Below are 22,585 nucleotides of genomic sequence, written 5' to 3' on the forward strand. Positions count from 1 at the left end.
TTCTGGAGTCAAAGGATCTGGGTTCAAATGTTACCTGATACTGTAGCCTTCTTGAGCCCCTGTTTCCTCATATGTCAAAAGAGAGAGAGGGTTGAACAGCTCTAGTTGCTCTTTGAGGTCCTTTCTAGTTCTAGAGCTGTGATACTGTGAGGTCTCTGGCAAAAGTGTTGCTAAACGTTCGGGGTTCTGATTTGGCTCCTAACACCCAAGCGGAAAAGAGAAAGGGTTGCAGAATCACTTTTCATGCATACCAAGACCACAATGTCAGACAGATAGATAATTGATGTGATTTGTTTTTTTTTTACTGGTGATGATGATGAAGAAGAATAGTTAGATGGTACTTTAGTGCTTTACAAATGTTACCTTATTTGATCCTCACAACAGCCCTAAGAGGTCATGAGATTATCCCTATTTTACAGATGAGGAAACTGAGGCAAACATTTTAAAGTGACCTGCCCAGGGTCACACAACTAGTTAAGTGTCTAAGGCGGGATTTGAACTTAGATGTTCCCGAATACTCGAGTGAAGAGAGCTATCCCCAGTGCCACCTTTTGATTTCAGATGAATGAAGGGTTTTTGGTTTGTAAGGGGAAATAACAAATGGTTTTACCCTTTGGCGATGCCATATTGTAAAGGACTACAAAAGAAGTTACTGAGATGTTAACAGCACCTCTCTCCTACAAGTTCTTAATAGGAGTTAATGCTTTGAATGGCAGTGAGAACAAATCGTGGAGGAAAATAGCTGATTACATGGAATGTTCAGGAAATGAGAATGTTCTGATTGAGTTTTAGAGGTTAGCTAAGAATGAATTGGAGCCTCAACAAAAATACTGGTTCTATGTCTTTTGGGTAGATATGGATTATTTCCTGTTCTACTATCCTATTATGAAGAAAATAGCAATTTTTATTGGTTAGTGGAGAATCATACAGTACTTGACAGACATCAATAAATCTGTCAACAAATACTAACTTCTTGCCATTTGTTCAGGACTGGGCTAAGCATTTGAGGTTACAAAGACAAAAATGAAAGTAGCTACATTCAAAGAACTTGTATCTCCTTGCTGAGTGTCATAAGAAGAAGAAGGAAATTGTTAGGAATCTTTCTTCATCCAGGGACGTTTTCTAAAAGATTTTTATTGAGCAAACTTCTAATAAAAGCGTTTTAGTTTTTCACAAGTTAATGTATATATGAACCATGTTTTATAAATTGTGAAGTATCATGTAAATGTGTCAGTATTAAAAATTTTAGTGCCTTCCTTCCCCCACAAACAAAACAAAACAAAAAATGCTAATCTAGTCTTCTGGTTAATTGCTAGCTTTGAACTTATGAATTTTGGTTCATCAAAGCTTCCCTGTAAATAGCTGGTTTCCTCAGCTGGCAATATAAAATTTCTAGCAAAGTCGAAGTGATGAAGAGGAAGAAAAAATTGTCTGTCTTTTTCTATCTCTCTCATGGCAAAGAGTGCTGTGTGAATGTGAAGAACAATAGAGAAACAAATTTTGGAGGAAAATATAAAGGCTTGTAATACTTCCCCCCCCACCTACCCCATTTTAGAGTACCCATTTATGTGTACTTATTGCTTATAAAATTAATGTTTGGCAGTATTTACATTTATAAATATGTTTTATTCCAATAAACTGAATAAGTTTAATAATAAAAGTATTATAAAATGATATTGTGGAGAACTGTCATAGAAATCTTCTAGTTAAGAGGTTCTTAACCTGTTTTTGTTGTTGTTTTTAGTTTGGCAGCTAGGTGACACAGTAGATAAGGCACTAGACATGGAATTAGAGACTTGCTTAGGTTCATGCTTTTATTTAACGTCTTAGCTAGAACCTAGGTAAATCTGCTGTGTCTCAGTTCAGCACTTTGTCTGATAAAACATAGTTTATTTTTAATGTGTTTAAATTTTGATTACAAGTGGAGCTATGAATTGCTGAGCTATAAGGACCCTAGCATCTGTTGTTGTTTTTCTCCCAACTCCATCTCCCTCCCCCTTTTTTTTGCTAGTTTATCTGAAACACATAAAAAATTGAGAATGGAAGAAATGTCAACACGATAACACAGAGAGTGCTGTTAAGTTTTTGCAGACTGTCAGATTCGCTTTTGCTCCTTCCTGTCCTGAATCTTTCCTACAAGGCAGAGAGGACATTGAAGGTTCTTGTTTATAATCTCTATGGACAAAGAGGGATGCTACCACTGTTGTCTCACTCCCAGTGCATTGTTTCAAGCCTAGCCTAGAGTTCAAGAGTTTTCCATCAACTTCTGGATCAAAAGTCAGGAATTCTAGGGCCATAAATTAAGAGGTGATTCAATCTCTGTTCCTTTGCTGAAAGTGGAAGTGGCATATATTTTACTCCCTGGAAGTGAACATTCATCTTCTTTTGCTTTTGAGAATTGTATCATGCAATTTGTCCTCAGTATACAGTTTTATATAAGCATTTTACTGGAGCCAAAATTTTTAAAAATTTTAGAATTTAGAATTTCTCACGGGATGATGTAAATCGTTAAGCAACATTTTCCCTCTCTTCCTCTCCAAACAAGTACATACATATCTACATCTACATATACATGTGTATATGTATTATGTGTGTGTATACACACACATAATACATATATACATACACACGTGTATAGAACTATGCAATTTTTTTTTCCCTCTTAGGAAAATTTAATTTTCAGATTTTCAGAAAGCAGCCCATTGCTTTCATAGAATTCACACCCAAAACAGAATCCTCACTGCACCAAATCCACCAAAGAGTCACGTCATCTTTGTAAAGATCTCCACTGAGGGAGGTCTAGTAAATTGTTGGTGCTTTGGTAAAGGCTGACTGACAGACTCACTAACATACTTTCTCCTTTTAGATGGCTCAGTGTAGTCTTCAGAGCCCCTCTCACTATGGTCTCCCATTTAATTAGCAAGGTTCTAAGTAATTTGTTGGTCAAAATTTTCTTCAGGATGGATAGAACACTGGGATTAGAGTCAGAAAGAGTAGAGTCTAAATCTTGCCTCAAATACTTATTGGCTGTATGACCCTGGGCAAGTCACTTAACTTGTTTGTTTCAGTTTCCTTGTCTGTAAAATGGGGATAATAATAGTACCTGTCTCTCAGGGTTGTTATGAGGATCAAATCAGATAATACTTTTAAGCCGCTTATCACAATGCCTGTCACTTAGGAGGTGCTACATAAATTGTTAGTTGTTCATTATTATTAAATACATAGTTCTTAACAAAGTCATTTTAGTTAAATAACAATGTAAATGAAATAGCCACAAAATACTTTCCCTTTCTTATACCCTCTCCCGCCTTCAATTTACTCCTGTAAATACAGATTTAGTAATCATCATCATCATCTTATTATTAATAACACTAGCTATTATTAATATGCCTCATTCTGTAGAGGTGAGTCTCCAGCTCTTTTGGTCTACTCTGTCAGCCTGATCTTTTAGCTTTTTTCTGTGCTTCACCTGTAATCCTCAGAGGAAGTGATCTCTTGAGGGCCACCTGCAACTTGGTCTTCCATTGTTGGAGTTATTACGATGAGTCTTTCCTGTGTAGAAAAAGCTAACGGTCTCCTCAGTTAGTGTTCTTAGCCAGGATTGCTGGTCATCACTGCCAGTAGCTGTGATGGCTCTATAGTCTTCTGAGAGCTAAGTTACTTGGCCAATTCCTTTGAGACTCTCCTTTTTCTAAGCTCTCCTCCTCAGCCAGGCTATGCCAGAAGATAGAGAGACCTAGATCTATCTAGATTGGATCTATCCTTTGACCTCTTCTTAAAATCCATGTCCACTGTTGGTGTGCCAAAGACCCATGTTCCTCGAAAATTTGGATTGCCCTTCCCTAGGACATTCTCTTATTTAATCAGTCTTTCCTAAAATATGGCCTCTAGAACTAAACCCAGGACTCCACGTTTGGTCATCTAGGCCAGTGTACAGTTGGATTGTCACTTGCTTATTTAGTGAATCTATATTTCTTTTACTGAAGTCTTAAGATGACTTTTTTTTTGCTTTACCATATTGTACCATTCTCTTAAGAACCTCTAGATCTTTTTCAGGCAAACTGTGTTCAAAAGATAACTTCTGTCATTTGCTTTTGAAATTGATTTTGTATATTCAAGTGTCAGACTTTACATTTATCCCTATTAGATTTCCTCTTACTAGATTTAGCCTTCTGTTATAATTTGCCAAGATCTTTATGAATCGTGACTGTTATCTAACTTGTAAGCTGTCCTTCCTATCTTTGTGTCATCTAAAAGTTGGATAAGAATCTCATCAGTGCCATTATCCATATCATTAATAAAAAAGAGTAAACTGCAGAACCAACCATAGATCTCTGGCTCATTTCACTAGAGGATACCTTCCAAGCTGATGTCAAACCATTAATGATTACTTTAAATCTGACCACTCAGTTGATCTTAAATCCGTGTAATTGTACCCTGAATCTTTCCATCTTTTCCACAAAAATAATGAGAGACATTATCCCAGAGGCGAGTAGGTAGGGCAGAGGACAGAGTGATGAGTTAAGAAGACCGGAATTGAAATCCAACTTTAGAAACTTCCTAGCTATTTAACCCTGGTTAGTGCTTCAGTTTCCTCAGCTGCAAAATGGGGATGATACATCTACCTCCTAGGGTTGTTTGGAAGAGCAAATGAAAGAAAATTTGTAACGCACTTAGCATAATCTCTGGCAAATATTAAGCATTTAATAAAGGCTTGTCTCTTTTCCCTCATCAAGCGTTTGTCTCCACTGTCCTATCCAGAGATTTATCAGAACTGCTCTTTAATTCTATTTGTAGGAATTTTGGGGGGAAATTCTTTAGTTCCCTAAAATTATTTCCCATCATTCTGTAATTCTATCTTACCTTCTATGCTACCCTGCAGCTGTGATTTAAACTTACAAGTCACAAAAAATGATATTTTTTAAAAATTCCCATCAACTTCTATATTATGAATATATTCTACAAATACACTAAGTATGCTGCTCTTCCCTATAATTAAATTTTCAACACCGTTTTCATGAAATCTTAATGTTTCGAGTTTAAGATATGCTACTCTTAACTTCCTTATTCTACATAGGAGGGAACTGGGACCCAAAGAATTGTAGTGACTTGAATAATTTTAAAATGCCCATGAGAAGCAGAAATAGGACAGGAACCTTGGTCTCTTAATGCCTAATTCAATCTTGTCTTCTATTGCCTCTTGTAGCAGAACTCCTTTGGAGAGAGTGCTTTCTAGAGAGCCATATTTTTTGTTTTTTTTAGTCTTACTCCTTACCAGATGTTGGTATGGTAGTAAAATTAATTATCCTGCTATTTTTAATTAATACTTGCTTTTTAAACCACTTTAGTTGTATATTCTTGATTACCCATGCACATTTTTCAGCTATCCAATGTTGTATTACCATTTAATATAATTAATCTCTGCCATTTCCACTTAGTCCTATACTGTCAAAGTGCTCCAAAGGAGAATATGGAAAAGGTCATTAAATTCAAACTGTGGAATATCAGAAAGTAGACTGTCAAAGGAATTCACACGAATGTTTTCCCCAGTGTGTGATTTCTTACAGTCTTCAGTTATCAGTTATACTTGGGTTCTAGGTGGCACAGTGGATCCTGGCTTTGAGTCAGGAAGACCTGAGTTCAAATGTGACTTCAGGCACTTACTAGCTGTGTGACCTTGGGCAAGTCACCTAACCTCTCTATGCTTTAGTTTCCTCAACTCTAATATAGGGATAATAACAGCACCTCCCTTGCAAGGCTGTTGTGAGTCTCAAATAAGATAATATTTGTAGAAAACTCTTAGTCTGTAGTAGTACATAGCACATAGTAGGTGCCCTATAAAAACATAGTCTCTTCTGTTCTTCTTATGCCCTCTACCCATATTAGCATCTCTTTTCCTTCCTGGCAGAGTCAGAGTTCAGGGACAGGTCTTTGATCTCTTTCTGGCTGCTGGAAATCTCAGGCTGTCCTTTCATGGTCTTTCTTCCTCAGCATATTAACAGTTCATCTTATTTTCCTAGCATACATTGCCCTCAGTGACACGTTTCACTCCTGTTCTTCAAAGTTCCTCACTGGTTCTCTGTGTAAGCACTACCTGGCCTTTCGCTCTGCCAGGAACTGACCAAAAACATGGATCTCCTTTATGTGTTGTCTCTGTATCCTGCCTTTGTTAGACTGTGAGCTCCCTGAGGGCAAGGATTGCTTTTTGCATTCCCAGTCTGTGCTTTCATTTTGGGGAATTCCTGAGTAAACTCTTAGATAATCACTGAGGATCTCTGAACCAGTAGGTGATAGAGCTGGGACTTAAATCCAGGTCTTCCTGACCTTAAGTCCAGGTCTTTACCATAATGCTATGTGTGCTGCCTCATGCATTCAAAATGATTTAATTTGCAGGAAACATTCTAAAGCATATTTAATATATCTGCATCATCTTAGGCTTCACAGAGGCATAGTGGGTGGAGCAGGGGTTCATAGGATGAAAAGGAAACCAATTATGGTGAAATACTCCTCCCCCCAAAAAAAGTTCACAAACCCCAGATTAAGAACCCCTGGTCCAGTGCAAGGCTCACTAGACTCATTATCTCTGAAATATTATATTCAGCTCTGAATGCCGCATTTTCCAATGGAATGGATATCAAACAACATGGTGAGAGAACTGGAGAGCCACTTCAAATGAAATGTGGATGGTTAACCTGGAGAAGAAAAGATTTAGGGGGATAGGACTGCCGTAAGAAACCTCTTCGTGATTTAATAGGAAGTTTTGTTTTGCAGTAGTCATGTCTGACTCTTCATGACCCTGTTTGGGGTTTTCTTAGCAAAGATACTAGAAGAGTTTGCCATTTCCTTTTCCAGCTCATTTTGCAGATGAGGAAATTGAGGTAAGCAAGTAGGTGACTTGCCTAGGGTCACACTGCTAGTAAGTGTCTGAGACCAGATTTGAACTCAGGAAGAGGAGCGTCTTGATTCCAAGCCCAGTACTTTATCCACTACACCACCTAGCTGTCCCTTCATAGGTAAGGAGGAGGACTATTAGGTAGATTACAGAATCATAAATTAATAGCTGAAAAAGAACTTGTTGTATTTCCCTATGTCACAGGGAAGCCAACGTTAACTGACTGTAAGGAAAATCTTGCTAACATCTAGTACTGCCCCAAAGTGGGATGCGCTGCCTTACAAGATAGGGGATTACCTGTCATTTGAGATCTTAAAGAAGAAGCTGGGACTGATTATCAGGGATAAGGTAGAAGAGAGCCCTCTTTAGGAAATGATTATACTAAATGACCTCAGAAGCCCTTTTCAAAACTAAGAATTCAAATCTGTGTATTTATGTTGGTTCAGCTTCTGGTATGGCATGTGGAATATTGTGTGTGTGTGTGTGTGTGTGTGTGTGTGTGTGTGTGTGTGTGTGTGTGTATGCATACATACTCATAGGTGTCTGTGTGTGTATATGTATGTATATATATGTGCATATATATATATATATGCATCTCTCTATATACATACATCTGCATATGTATAATTCATTAAAGTATAGCATGGCTCAAATCATTTATCCCTAATAAGATATTTTATGCTGTAAAAACTTGCTATTGAAATTAGGCTGTAAGGTAGGTACTAATTTTCTTCCTGCAGATCAGTAATTTATAGGCATTCCATTGCATTGGGCAAACTTCTAAGCTGGGTAGGAAAGAGTACTGATGTTAGAGACTAGAGATGCATAGGTATAGCCCTTCATTTTATTGCAAAGTTACATTGTTTTCCCCACTCATCTGTGAAATTCAATAGTAATACCTACCTATTGGTTCCCAGGGACTTTTTTATGAAGAAAAGGGAGCAGAGCAGGAGTAATTAGGTGTTTTTTATTCTATTAAGCCTTATGAAGGGATTTGTGTAACTAAACAGTATTAAGGCTTTTCAAAAAGGTTTATAATTATGATTTTGTGGGAATTCAGGTTTTATATAGAGCTCCTAAAACTTTGAAAATAGACATTGAAAAGAATAAATCTGTTCGCAGAAAATAAATTGAACATAATGGACCTATTATGGGAATAATTCTGCATTTTACAGCCTAAGTAGAAAAATACATTCATACATAAATAGAACCTAATAAAAATAAATCTGTTAAGTGAGTAAATATACTGTGATGGGATAAAATCTTAACCATAAGAATGGCTCATCTGATCCAATATGTCTACCTGCTTTTCATTTTTATTCATACTTTCTCATTCTTAGTTCCTTTGTTATAGCAAAATAAATCTGCATGCCTTGTGGAGAAGTTTTTATAATGCTTCCTTAGTACTAGCTTCATGCTTTTCATTTTTGTTAGCCATATATCTTTGGCCCAAGGTGAGTACTATATGTCCTAGACTTTGTTAAAATAGTTGATAAATCATAGATTTGGATGATATAATTATTGGGTTTCTATTTTTAACATATAGGATGATTAAAGGAGAGAATCAAAAGAAAAAAGTAATGAAGAAATAACATAGAATTGATTTTTGTTGCCCACACATAGTAGGTGCTTTTCTTAGGTGAGGTGCACACTGTCCCCAAATGCAAGTTCAAGCCCTGAAGAGATCAACTCACTGAAAATCAAAACAAAAAGGCAGCAAAGCAACTCTCCAGCTTCCTTGGCCTTAAGGGCTCCCCCCCAACCTCCACCCCCTCCCAGGTCTCAAATCCAGAGTACTGCCTGCCCTCCCTTTTCCCTTTTTGGTACTTGTTTATATTAGATTCTCCTTAAAGCTGGTCAGAGTGCATTTAACTCATCCATGTTCATGGGTTCCATTACTAAAGGCTATTGTTGGGCTTTTACCTCATTAATACTATGCAGTACCATCAGCCCCTCAGTGCCCAAGGTCTGGGTAGAACTCATAAGCCTAAGACAGTGCTTCATTTGTTTAACTGAATATCCTTGAGCTATAGAACAAAAAAGTGTAATTTATGATCTTAATTAATGAATCTGTAAGCTTTAATGAACTACCAGATACTATGCTAGGAGCTGGGCATAAAAAGACAAAAATGAAAGGCTCTCAAAAAACTGATATTTCATAGAGGGCATTGTTTGACTTCTGATTTCAAAGAGAGAGCCAAAAAGTTTTACATGGATTTTCCAGATCCTAGGAGTGCTATGCCACTAACCCCCACTATGTGGAAGTGGTAACTCTATGAAGTAATAATTCATTACATCATTCATGCCAATCAGTGTCTCATCACTTTTTAGTCCAGGATATACTTTCCAATTTTCAAACAATGCTGAAGGGCACTTTAATTTTCCTCTGACTTTCTCCCTTTCCATCTTACTCCACCCCAATCCAGCTTTTTTTTTGGTTAGTGTCTTTTTGATACTTGTAGTTTTTTTTTTTAACAATATCATTACCACCATCAATAAAACCTTCCCTTCTAACAAAGAAGATGCAAAACAGCCTCAAAGACTCTTCGTTCATATGTGGTCTCTCATGACTATGTTAAGTTGACTGTTTCTTGAAATCCTTAATTAGAATCACAGAAGAAGGTGAAGAATGCACGGTGCAAAGATTATGATGTTCAGTTGGCTGAGCAGTCCATCGAGTTAGGCCATCAGTACATCTGGCTTGAAGGGGCGCTGCAGGTGCCCAGAGCTGCAGAGGAGGAGTAAGCTTAATGAAAGGAAAATTCCTTAATGACTAAAGCCCAGTAAAAGTGGAGTAGTATGCTTCCATTGGACCGTTAGAGTTAGAAGATACCTCAAGAGGCCATCTAATCCTGAGGTAGTGGAGATTTTCAAACATAGGGTAGATACCTCTTGTTGGAAGTTTTCTAAAGGCATTTTCCTCTCAGATATTGATTCCAGAAGTTCCTTCCAATGCTGAACTTCCATCATCATGTCAGTTCCCCCATGAAGGTTATCTGCTTATCCACCCCCAGCAATAACGCCCTTGGACCTCATGTGCTCAAATACTCAAGTCTGTGATCTCTTCTGTTTAGGATTTCGGTCCATTGATACAGATCATAGGCCATCTATACTTGACCATCTTGTGCCTGCTCTTGCTCATATCCTCCCATAAATTTGCCATAGAGGATTTAAGCAATCAACAGAAATCCCTTCTCTCTTATTCTTGACTATTGAGTGTGTAACAGTGGAACATTTTGGTTGTCTTCCTTTTATCTCTTATCTTTGACTCATGGCCAGCCCATCTTTTCTTGATCAAACAATTCTTTGACCACACATTTTACTCTTGTTTTTCCGCATTCTGTGTTGCACCCTGCTCATAACCACCATGTATCTCTGCAACCATTTGTATAATAGCATCCACTCCTAGAGGGTCCATCCAGACTTCTCTTTGTGTTGCTCCTCAAATAGCACTTTGTTTGACAAAATTCTGTGTCCAGTATTGTATCTTTTTAACTTGTATTTGTGTGATTATAAATTTGGAACGGAAAGGATCTTAGATATCTACAAATCCTGTTCTTTTCCCCACCTTACACCCCCATTTGACAGGCTAGACTTGAAGCCTTGAAGAGTGGATTCAAGCCTCAAGGCAGATAAAGTATCAGTCTGTACTAGTAGAGGAGATTTTTTTCTACTTGGAATCTTCTGTTACAGTGAAATCAACTAGAAATTGTCCTTTTCTCTATCCCTTTGTGTGTGGCATACTTCCTTATTAGACTGTAAATACCTTGAGGACATCTGTTTTTCCTTGTCCAAACTTTCTTTATACAAATTATAGCCTAAACAAATTCTGAACTGCACCGAATATTTCCTCCTAATTTGTTTTGTTTTTATTTTTTCCCTTAAAGAAAACACCTGTAAATGTCTTAATGAAAATGATTTCATTCTTGCCTACATTTGTGATATTTGTTGCTATCACAATATCTATTTAGTTTCACATGTTTAACCAGTAAGAGATTCAACATGTGAAAGACTGTTACCTGTGTTGGGGTTTTCAGGCAGTGGTAAGGAGTAAGTACTCTTGCACTTTATCAAAGAATTGCACCATGTCCTTTTGAACATAAAACTTGGAGTCCCGGGGGTAGATGGGACTTAAGATATTTTCTAATATCCTCATTTTGCAAATGAAAGAAACTGATACTGGGAAGTGAAGTGACATACTATGTGAGAACACTAATTTGTGATTAGATTAGGCTAATTAGTGATAGCGATTATTGGCCCTTGAATCCCATGGGCCTTCTGTCTTCCTTTTAAGAGGTCCTTCCACTACTCCAGAGTATTTTCTGTGTCCCAAGTTCAGCTGATTTATAACATGGATTTTCCAGTCATTATTTTAAATAAGAGATGACTCAGTTAAAACAGCCAAACTTAAACATCAAATGGTCATCACTGATAGTGTTATCAAGCAAGGTTTTAGCCTAATAGACTCCAGTGTATTGCATTTCTTGTTAAACCTTATTTTAACCTCCAATTATCTAACTTTGTACTTATTCTCAGGCTTCATTAAAGTGTTTCTTTCCAATTCAGCTGAATCCTTATTTTAGAATCATATGCTTTATGGGACTTATCCGTGGTTCTAGAACTTGAGAACAAAGTTCCCTCTGTTTCTTTTTACCCTATCTTTGCCTGTTCTGAGTTGTTTCCCTCCTAACTCCTGGGTTGGATTTTTTTTTTTTTTTTGCCCTCACTAATGGTAGTAGATTCTTCTGTTTAGGCTATTGAAGTGAAGTGACAGCACTGGCTTACCCTTCTAATTTCCTCATCATTCCTCTGACTTTTCATCATTTCATCATCATTCCTCTCTTTTCAGTTCACCAAAGCTGTCTTGCTTTCAGTTGTTTTCAGCTACTATGTATCTTTCCTACTTAGTCCAAAATTTACCCCATTTCCCATTTGACAAACACTTATATTCTTGTGAGATAATCGTGTTGTCCTTCCACATTCTTTGAGATATCTTTAAAAATAAAGTAACATAGCTAGTGTCTACAATACTCTTTTTTTGTTTGTTTCTCATTTGACTTCTGGAAGGACTGAGGTAAGTATGGGTAAGTTGGAGAATACTTATTTCTATAAGGTACATGTGGGTGTTTTCATAATTGTAAGGCTAATCTCATCTGTTACTAATTTAGTAACTGTAGACATGATTTTAAGCAACATTTTTTTGGTTCTTAGTTCTCTATATTTTGTCCCACTGGCTATAGTTTTCTGTGTTCAAAATTGTAAACTTCAGTCTCTGACCTCAGTATATTATTTCATCTTCCTAGAGTTTCCTCAAATAGATGAAAAGTGTCAGTTGACTTTAAGTTGTATTTTTGTGGAGAGACTTCGTAAGTAGGCAATTGTTGTATATACCTAGATAACATAGAACAAATGTGTTTATTTGTTTGAGGGTGGGGTGCAATTGTAGCATGAGGGAATTATGAGTCCTATTTTTCTGGGAGGCCTTAATTCAAAGGGAAAACAAAGATTCTTTATCAGATATAAATGAATATTGAGAAGTTTAGTGGTTCATCCCATTTACATTTGCAGGGAGATAAAGGATGTATTTTCTCATACTTCATTTTCATTCAGAGTCTTTCTCCTTCCTGACACATGGATAAAAAAATTATATTTTGTCTCTGTGCCAAAAACAATATAATTTTGGTTTCCAAAATGAATATCTTAAGATATCAATTCCCTGTTGGTAAAGCAAATCCCCAACTCCTATTTGGAGATGGAAATTCATTGTTTCCTGAGCTGTTTCTTTCTGTGCTTAGTATGAAGGAAAAATGTCTGTATTTAGTATTCTTTAAAAACTGAGCATGAGTATATATTTCCATAACATATTGATTTTCAGTGGTTTTCCTCATTGTTTCAGGCATGGCTACTGGAGATCTTCCATATTCTTTAAAGGTAATTTTGGAGAACTGGACTTTTTACATGAACTGAGAAATTAGGTAAGACTTTTTTGAAAAATAAAATGAACATAATAGAAATGATAGTTTTCATTCATGTAGGGTTTTTTGTTTTTTAAAAAAAATTAGTAATTGCTTTAACATTCTTTTCTTTTTAAATTTCGAGTTCCAAATTCTCTCCCTCCTACCCATTGAGGAGGCAAGCAAAATGATATCAATTATATCATGCAAATCATGCAAAAAAAAAATTCATATTAGCCATATCTACAAAAAAAGGCAAAAAAAAATAAAGTGAGAAAGTTATACTTCATTTTGTACTCAGAATTCATCAGTTATCTCTCGGAGGTGGATAGCATTTCTTCTTCATGAAGCCTTTGGAATTATCTCATGTTATTGTATTGATCAGAGTAGCCAAGTTTTTCACCATTGGTCATCGTTACAACATTGCTCTCACTGTGTACAGTGATCTGCTGGTTCTTCTTATTTTACTTTTCATCAGTTAATGTAGGCCTTGCCATGTTTTTTTCTTAAACGGCCTCCCCCTTGTCATATCTTACAGCACAGTAGTACTCCATCACAACCATATGCCACAAATTTGTTCAGCCATTCCCTAACTGATGAGCATTCCCTTGATTTCCAGTTTTTAGCCACCACAGAAATGTGGTAAATGTGTGTATGTATGTATGTGTGTCTTTTTCAGATCTCTTTGGGGTACAGGTGGTATTGCTGGGTCAAAGGATATGCAGTTTTGTAGCCCTTTGGGCATAGTTCCAAATCAAGCTCCAGAATACTTAGACTAGTTCACAACTCTACCAACAGTTTATTAGTCTACCTATTTTTTCTTATCCCCTGCAGCATATGTCATTTCTAATAGGAGTGAGGTGGTACCTCAGTTGTTTTAATTTGCATTTCTCTAATTAATAGTTATTTAGAGCTTTTTTTTTCACATGATATAGAGAGCTTTTGATTTCTTCTGAAAACTGCCCATTCATGTCCTTTAAATATTTATCAGTTGAGGAATGGCTCTTATTTTTATAAATTTGATTCAGTTCCCTGTATCTGAGAAATGAGGACTTTATCAGAGAAACTCTTGAGGTACCATCTCACTCCTATCAGAAATGACATATGCTGGATGTGATGAGGGAAGAGCCTAGACAGGATATTTGAAGAGATAATCAAGGAAAATTGCTCTGATATTCTAGAACTAGAAGGTAAAAGAGAATTTGAAAGAATCCACTGATGACCTCTTGAAAGATATCCCAAAATGAAAACTCCCAGTAATATTATATCCGAATTCCAGAGCTCCCATGTCAAGGAGAAAATGTTGTAAGCAGCTAGAAAGAAACAGTTCAAATACCATGGAGCCACAATCAGGATAACACAAGATTTAGCAGCTTCCACATTAAAGGAGTGGAGGGCTTGGAATATGATATTCCAGAAGGCAAAGTAGCTAGGATTACAAGCAAGAATCACCTACCCAGCAAAACTGAATGTCATCCTTCAGGGGAAAAAATGGATATTTATTTAAATAGAGTACTTTCCAGCATTTCTAATGAAAAAACCAGAGCTGAATAGAAAAATCTGACATTTAAACACAGGACTTCAAGAGAAGCATAAAAAGGTGAACATGAAAGAGTAATACTAAGGGACTCAATAAAGTTAAATGATTTACATTCCTGTATGAGAAGATGATACATGTAACTCCTAAGAACTTTATCATTATTAGGGTAGTTAGAAGGAGTCTAAATGGATAGAGGCACAGATGTGAGTTGATTATGTTGGGGTGACCTCAAAAATAAAGTGAACAGGTGAGAAAGAAGGATATATTAGGAAAAGGGGGAAGGGAGAGGTAGAATAAAATTTTCTCACATGAAAAGGCTTGCAAAGAACAGCTTATAGTGGAGGGGGAAATTGGGGGCAGGTGGACAGTGCTTCAACATCATTCACATCAGATTAGTTCAAAGAGAGAAGATTGTATACACAGCTGGGTATAGAAATCTTTCTTACCCAGTAGGAAAATAGGAGTAAAAGGGAGTAAGAGTTATATAGGAAGTGGAGTGGGTGACAAAAAGGAGGGTGCATTAAAGGAGGCAGTGGTCAGAAGTGAAAGAGAGAGAGAAGGATAAACAAAAGAAAATGAGATGCCTAAATGAGATTGCTTAAAGGTACCAGAGACAATGAAGTAATATCAAATTTTTTTACAGCTTTCAAACTGGGATGGAGGGAAATACACAGTTGATAATCATAATTATGGATGTGAATGGAGTGAGCTCACCCATACAATGGAAGCAGATAGCAGAATAACTTTGAAACCAGAATCCAATAATATATTGGTTATAATAGACATACTTGAATTAGAAAGAGTTAAAATAAAGGGCTAGAACAGAATTTATTATGCTTTTGCTGAAGTAAAAAAAAGGAGGGAGTAGCGATCATGATTTCAGATAAAGCAAAAGCCAAAATAGACCTAATTAAAAGAGAATCAGGGAAACTACGTTTTGCTAAGAGGTACCATAGAAAATGAAATAATATCCAAAAAACTGTATAGCAAGTTTCCCTGATAAAGGCCTCATTTCTCAAATGTGTAAGGTATGAAGTCAAACATATAAAAATAAGAGCCATTCCCCAGTTGGTAAGTGGTCATAGAATATGAACAGGGAATTTTCAGAAGAAGAAATCAAAGTGATCTATACTCATATGAAAAAATCCTCTAAATCATTATTGATTAGAGAAATGCAAATTATTGTGGATAGTTGAGAGACCATGGTGTAGTGGATAGAGTGTGGCACTGGCAGTCAAGAAGACTTAGTTTTGAGTCCTGCTTCTGACACTAGCTATGTGACCTTGGGCAAGTTACCTAAGCATTTATACTTGCATTATGTAAAATGTTTTGTGACTTTGAAAGTGCTACAGGGGCAGCTAGATGGTGCAGTGGATGGACTATGGGCACTGGATTCAGGAGGACCTGAGTTCAAATCTGGCCTCAGGCACATAACGCTAACTAGCTGTGTGACCCTGGGCGAGTCACTTAATGCCATTGCATAGCCAAAAAAACAAAAACAAAACAAAGTGCTATGAAAGTGTTAGTTTTTATTATTCACATCCATTATCAGACTTAGACTTAAAGAAAGTTAGAGTTAGAAGGCACCATAGGTATCTTCTAGTGAAAGACTTTTAAATTTGGAGTCAGGTCATGAGTTTAGATACTAGCTCTGCCACTTACTACTTATGTGACCTTGAGTAAGTCACTTCATCTTTCTGGGACTCAGTTTCCTCATCTATAAAATTAAGGATTTGGACTAAATCAGTGGCAGAAACTCAAATATAAATGGGGACCACTAATCTGTATGTAAGGATCCTTGTGGGCTGCCAATTGACTTGGTTTTAAAATTTAATATAATTTATATTTTATTTTGTTAAATATTTCCCAATTACATTTTAATCTGGTTTGGGCCATAGTGGGGAGTGTGGTGGATTGATTGGCCACATGTTTGACCCCTCTGGATCAGAGTAGAGTTTTGTAATTTTATATTTACCATTGTCATAATTATAGGTAGAATATATTTTATGATTACAGTTTTGTAATGCTGTAGTTATATTGTCTCTGTCTATCAGGATGGTTTATCTGTGGACTCTTTCTTTTGACTTACCTGACATTTACATGTCTAATTAATGAGAGTTTATGAAGAGGTCCTAAGGATGTTTGGCCAATCTGACAAAGTTTTCTTTCTTTTTCTTTTTTTTTTCTTCCTTCTGGTATTCCTACTGAGTTTCTATTACAGAGGTTATTTATTTTTCCTTTTTCCCCCCAAGTCAAAAAGTGATTAATTTAAGTATCCACTCTTTTCTGGGTGTGGAAATAAGTATAAAATACTTCCTACTCTTCAGTCTATTACAGTTTATTTGGAGAAAGGCATAAATATATCAAAACCAACACTGCAACATGAATTATAGAGTGATTCTTCCAAAAAAAAGTTTGACTTCTATTTGATGGGGATGAAGTTTGGGGAAATTGAGATTATAAAGTATTATAGCTGTAAATAAAATAACTGTTTGGACAAGAAAGGAAGGAGGAACATTTATTAAGAACCTACTGTATACAAGGAATTCTGCTCATCACTTTTACAAATGTTATCTCTTTTGATCCTCACAACTACCCTGAAAGGTAAGGGCTATTATACTCAATTTACAGTTGAGGAAACTGAAGCAGATGGCAGTTAAGTGACTTGCCCTGGGTCATCTAGCCAGTAAATATCAGGCTGAATTTGAACTAACGTCTTTCTGAGTCCAGACCTATCCACTGCTTTGTCATCAAATTCTGTTTGATCCTAGTAGATAAGAATTTTTAAATAAAAATATTATTGGCAATTTTGCAATGATAGGGAAAGTTAATCTGTTGAAAAATACTGGTTTATTTTAATCATAAAATCACTTTGTTTTCTAATCATTCTGACTTTCCATATACACCTTAAGAGAAACCAAGTCTTTGAAGATCTCCCTGTCCCTTTTATTTACCAAATGGTATATCTTACATTTCATCTTCAAAAATTTCAACCAGGGTATTATTGTGTTCTTTAGGCAGCTATAATTATGTGCCAGAGAATGTTTGAGGTAAGCTTCTCCTAGATAGACCTTAGCCAGTTGTTCTTTCTTTGTTGGCAAGGAGCCTTTATCCATTGACTACCTGAGGGGAACAATTTCTCTGGTTTCTTCAACCTGTAGACTCTTCCTTGATTCTTTTTTGATGGGTTTAAAAAAGGTGAGGCAGTAGAAGATGACTACAGGAATTTTAGGGCTCCCTTGGAAGTAAAATAATATTAATAAAAATCAAAATTCATTAACATTATAGTGCTAGTTAGTTATTTTGCTTTAATGTAAACCAAGTTAAGGTTCCAATCTCAAAACAGAGAAAGCACAAGTTGCCTTGAGGGGACTGAGCAAAAATCCAAGCTGAGTGAATGAATGAGGTAATCAACCACAACCAAATCTTCTTGGCTCTTTGCAGGGCTTTAGGAGAAATCAGCAGTTAAGGTACTCAGGCAGCCTGAGTCATTAGTTCTTCACAGGATTAAAATTATTCATTAGTTTTTTAAAAGGTAGTGAGTATCATTAAAGTGATATGTTTAATGATATACTTAATGGTTAAGTGATTAAAAAAAGTTTTGGAATATACCATTTTGACCTTAGCTTAGCTTCTTCTTTGTCATATAGAAAGCATTTGAAAGCTGTCACAATAAGGGGAAAAGTGAGGAGCAAGAAATACCTTCCCTTCTGCTTATCCATCTCATTGACTCTGCTGACATATTTGGGTCCCTGAGGCTTCTTTATGATGTCTCTGTTTGTGGGATCAGTTGCTATCCCATCATTTAAGATTTCAAAGAAAGACCTCAGTCCTTGGGACACCTCAAACCCCAGTTAACCGACAAACTGGGAAATTAGCCCCATGATTTTTGAGAAACAACTCTTTAGCTTTGGGGAAAAGATAATAGCTATCCAGTATGTGGGAAAAGGTCATACTTTATTGATCAAGAGGAGTTTTAAATCAGTAAGATAAGTTGTTTCCTGTACTTCCCTTTCCTTCATTAAAAATGTAGTATTTTGTGTTCCTGCCACTATTCTATTTGCAGAATTGGTTGGATTATAGTTTCTCATGGGTACCGTCGGTTTCTCCTTCTCCCTGTGTAATATCCTTGGAGGGATGGAGGGAGTTATCATTTTCAGCTGATCATTTTTTCAGGGCACACATGTTCTGCTATGCCTCTGAATGTCTTGGCTGCCCAGTGAATGATTAATAACAACAACAACAACAACAACAATAATAATAATAATAATAACAACAACAACAACAATAATATTCCCTAAGCTGTTTTTCATAATTAAACTTGCCAGTCCATGAGTAATTTTATAATTAAACTCACCATTCCACCAGTTACCTTGAGCAGTGCCTTTTGGCTAATTGTGTTCATTGGATAATTGCACTTAGAACTTAAGAAGCCAACTTAAAGGCCTCTCAGGTAAGAACTTCCTTTTTAAAAAAAAAATTAACAGAATACCACTGACTTATAGGTTCTGGAATATTGGCCTGGTAAGGTATAATCCCCTCCTTAAATTCTGACAGTTATTTTTATTATTAAATTATTTTAATTAAAATATTTTATTATTAAATTATTGAATTCTGAGAGTTATTTTCCTTATGAAGTCCTTGAGGTCATGGACTAGATAGAGCACTTTTGCCGCTACCTACTTGGCATAGTGCCTGGTCCATTGTTTTTTAAGTGGCTTGTGATTTCATTAGTATAGGGCATCTCAAACCTTTTGCTTTTTGAATCCCTTTACAATCTTTAAATTATTGAGACTCTTTCCTACCCTCTAGCCCTCCAGCCCCAAGAGGTTTTGTTTATGTGGTCTATATCAATATTTACTGTGTTAGAAATGAAAACAGCATACAATTATAACAAATATTTTCCCCTTGTAGACCCACTGAAAGTGTCTAGGCAACTCAGACTACTCTTTGAAAACTAGTAGAGATGATTCCTAGTGAGGGATACAGCTCTATTGATGTAGCTTAGTACTGCGATTTAGAGCCTTAGAGAATTGTTTGAAAGCACTGAGAGATTTTATTAATTAATTTATTTTGTTAAATATTTTCTAGTTAGATTTAATCTGGTTCCAGTGTTAAGGGAGTGCTGTGGGCCACATACGACCCAAATCTATTTGATATTCCTAAACTATACCATACAGTAGCATCTAAAAAAAGGCACCTAATAAATACTTCCTGAATGATTGATTGATTGTCAAACCCACTTGTCTGGGGATCTGAAAGCTTCAGGAAAATAATCTTAGGTCTTTATTACCTAATAGTATGAGGGCAAAATCAGAACACACATTCTTTGTCCTAAGATCAGACTTATTTGTGACCCTGTGGCTGGTACCTTATCTAGAAAGCTGCTCCTCTCTTCTTACCTTGCTGCTTTTGAGGTGTATAGACCTTTCTTTATCTTGCTCATTCCCTTTATGATCCAGCTAAACTAAGCCTCTTTTTTTCTCCTCACACGGCATTCTGTTGTCCGTCTCTCTTCTAATATGCTTGCAATGAATGTACTTTCTCCTCACTTGTCTCTTAAAGTCACTAGTTTCCTTCTGATTGGCTCAAATTCCACCTTTCTGTATGAGGACTTTCTTAATCCCCACATATGTTTGTGGTGTTTCCCTCTGTAGAATGAAAGCTACTGGAGGGCAGGACTTATTTCATTTTTGGCTTTGTATAAATAGTGCCTAGCATGGTGCCTAGAGCAAAAGTTCCTTAATAAATACTTGTTGACCTGTTAATCAATTTACAGAATTGTTCCTGACTTCACTCAATGTTTGGCTTTCTGGCTTCTCTTACTAGCTATGAGACCTGTCTGTTTCTGAAATCTAGCCTCACAGGGACATTTTCGAACTAACTAGGCAGCTAGGGGCACGGTGGGTAAGAGTGGTGTTAGATCTGATGTCAGAAAGACCTGAGTTCAAATCTTGCCTTACATGCTAGCAGTTTGACCTTTGTCAGATCACTTAACCTTTCTCAAACTCCGCTTCCTTATCTGTAGAATGGGGATAACAACAGCACCTACCTTCACAGGGTTGTTGTGAGGATCAAACAGGGTAACATGTTAATGCAGTGCTTTGCAAACCTTAAAGTGATACATAAATAGTAGTCATTATTGTTATAAAGCATTCCCCGTCTTAGCTGACAGGTTCTGCCCTGTGATTGCACATTTCCAGAAATGATAATGATTGTTACCGTATTTCCTTTTTGTTACTTTTCTAGAAATATGCATGCTATTTCAGACTGTACTGTCATACATAAAAAACTTGTAGTTTATAATGGAAGGGCCCTGCTTAATCACCCATTATGTAAATTTGATTTGAATAGAGGCTATTGTAGGATCCCCCTCTAATGTGCAGTGTATTTGAACCTCGGATTGACCTCTGCACAATTGAATAAGACTGGAGAAATAAGCTTTTGTGGGAAGTTCTGGTGATTAGCCGCTGGTGGCTGGTTAGCTCAGTGCACAGTAAGTGTGCTTTCTAGCAAGCAAACCCACATGATTCCCCTGCAACTCAAGAGTATGGCCACCCACCAAATTGAAGATAATGGAATTTGAACTATCCAGAATTGCCCTATACCCTAAGTGTAGGGGGGAAATTGCTGCATCAGTGGTTCATAGCTCTGTGCTTAGAGGCATTATTAAATCCCCAGATTCCTAATGTAACTAACTGATCTATTGACTTAGATATATTGGGGATTTCTGAACATGTGAGATGGCAAGCAAACTGGACTTTGACCTTAAATTTGGCAGTAATGGGGTCATCATGTCATGCTAATTTAATAGTGCTAAATGTCATTGTATAGATGTAGTAATTGAAGCATCCACCAATTTGCTGAGCAAATGGAAAAATATGTGCTTTAGGGACCATGGCTTATTCCTTGATTATAATAAATGATGGATCTTCTATGCAGAATCATAGAATCTTAGAGATTGCTGGGACCTTTCAGATTAAAAGTCCATTGGTACAGTGGAAAAGAGGGCAGGGTTAGGAGTCTGAGCACCTGGATTTGAGTCCTGATGTTCTTGGATTTTAACTGTGTGCCCTTAGGTAAGTTGTTTGACTTCTGTCTGCATCATTTTTCTGAGATAAAACAAAGAGGCTGGATGAGGTGACTTTTAAGGTCTCTTTCATGTCTTAATCCCAGGTTTGCTGGACTTGTCCAATCACAACCACTCTGGACCTCAGTTTTCTCATCTGTAGAATGAGGGGATTGGACCTCTGAGATCCCTTCCAACTCTAAACCCGTACTCCTTCAATTTAATCTGTCTTGCTTATTTTATCAGTTGAGTGGTTGTAATTTGCTTATGAATTGTTGACTCTCCTTCACTTTTGGTTACAAGAAATGGTAAGCAAATGGTCCTCCTTAAAGTTAGCCAGGAGCCAAGTTCATAAGAGCTCATTCCTAGTCTGTTTTTTGGCCTACATATCTTAATTTGTATGAAATGTTTTTGTACTGCTATATATTAAGATGTTTTCCCAAGAATACAGCGTCTAGCCTTTACAAATGGAAAAGGAACCAATTTGATAGTGTAGACAGATATCTCAGAGGGCAAATTGGGTAGAGTCTATTCCAGATTCGTAGCCAAGTGATTGAAATGCATCCTGAGATACCCTGGGTTCTGAGACAGAACCCAGTGGTTTCATTAGGTAAATGAAATACCCCAAATCAAAAGAGCCTTTCTTGTTACCCTACACTAAAAATTCCACAAATAAGTAATCCTCAGTTTATTTACCTCTAAGGAGTGATAGAATGACTCAGTCCTGCCAGTATTAGAACTCTTGGCTCCACACAGTCTAGGGTGTCCAGAATTCTCATACCATTCTTCTTTATCCTTTGGAAAATTTCATATAATTGTAGCATGTCCAATTTTATAAAAGTCTAGTTTTGGCCAGCGCATTATCCTTGTTATTGCTAAGGCATTCTTAATAAAGCCTGGATTCAGAGAGTACCCAGGGATAGGAGAGTATAATATATTTATTTAGAACCCATAGGATCCATAACAATGCCCTCTGGCAAAAATTTTTAAAAATAAGCCAGTGCTTGGGTTTCAAATACTTTGTTTTTAATAACTTTATGGCTAGTGGATTGAAAACATAATATTCTCTCTATACTTTAAGTCTATCATGACAAGGTCACCTCTGGTTCAGGCTCCTTTGTCTCAATCTG

General features: G+C 36.6%; 1 protein-coding gene across 1 annotated transcript in view; it reads left to right on the forward strand.

The window, feature by feature from the left end:
- The window catches only part of TLN2 (talin 2), a 575,966-nt gene that overhangs the window by 227,407 nt on the left and 325,974 nt on the right, over positions 1–22,585 (forward strand). Inside the window, 1 exon segment of the mRNA XM_078151184.1 lies at positions 12,789–12,867. The gene's annotated coding sequence lies outside the window, so the exon portion shown is untranslated.

This window comes from Phascolarctos cinereus, unplaced genomic scaffold (assembly GCF_003287225.1).
Source record: "Phascolarctos cinereus isolate Bilbo 61053 unplaced genomic scaffold, phaCin_HiC Scaffold_3;HRSCAF=262, whole genome shotgun sequence".
NCBI classification, from domain to species: domain Eukaryota; kingdom Metazoa; phylum Chordata; class Mammalia; order Diprotodontia; family Phascolarctidae; genus Phascolarctos; species Phascolarctos cinereus.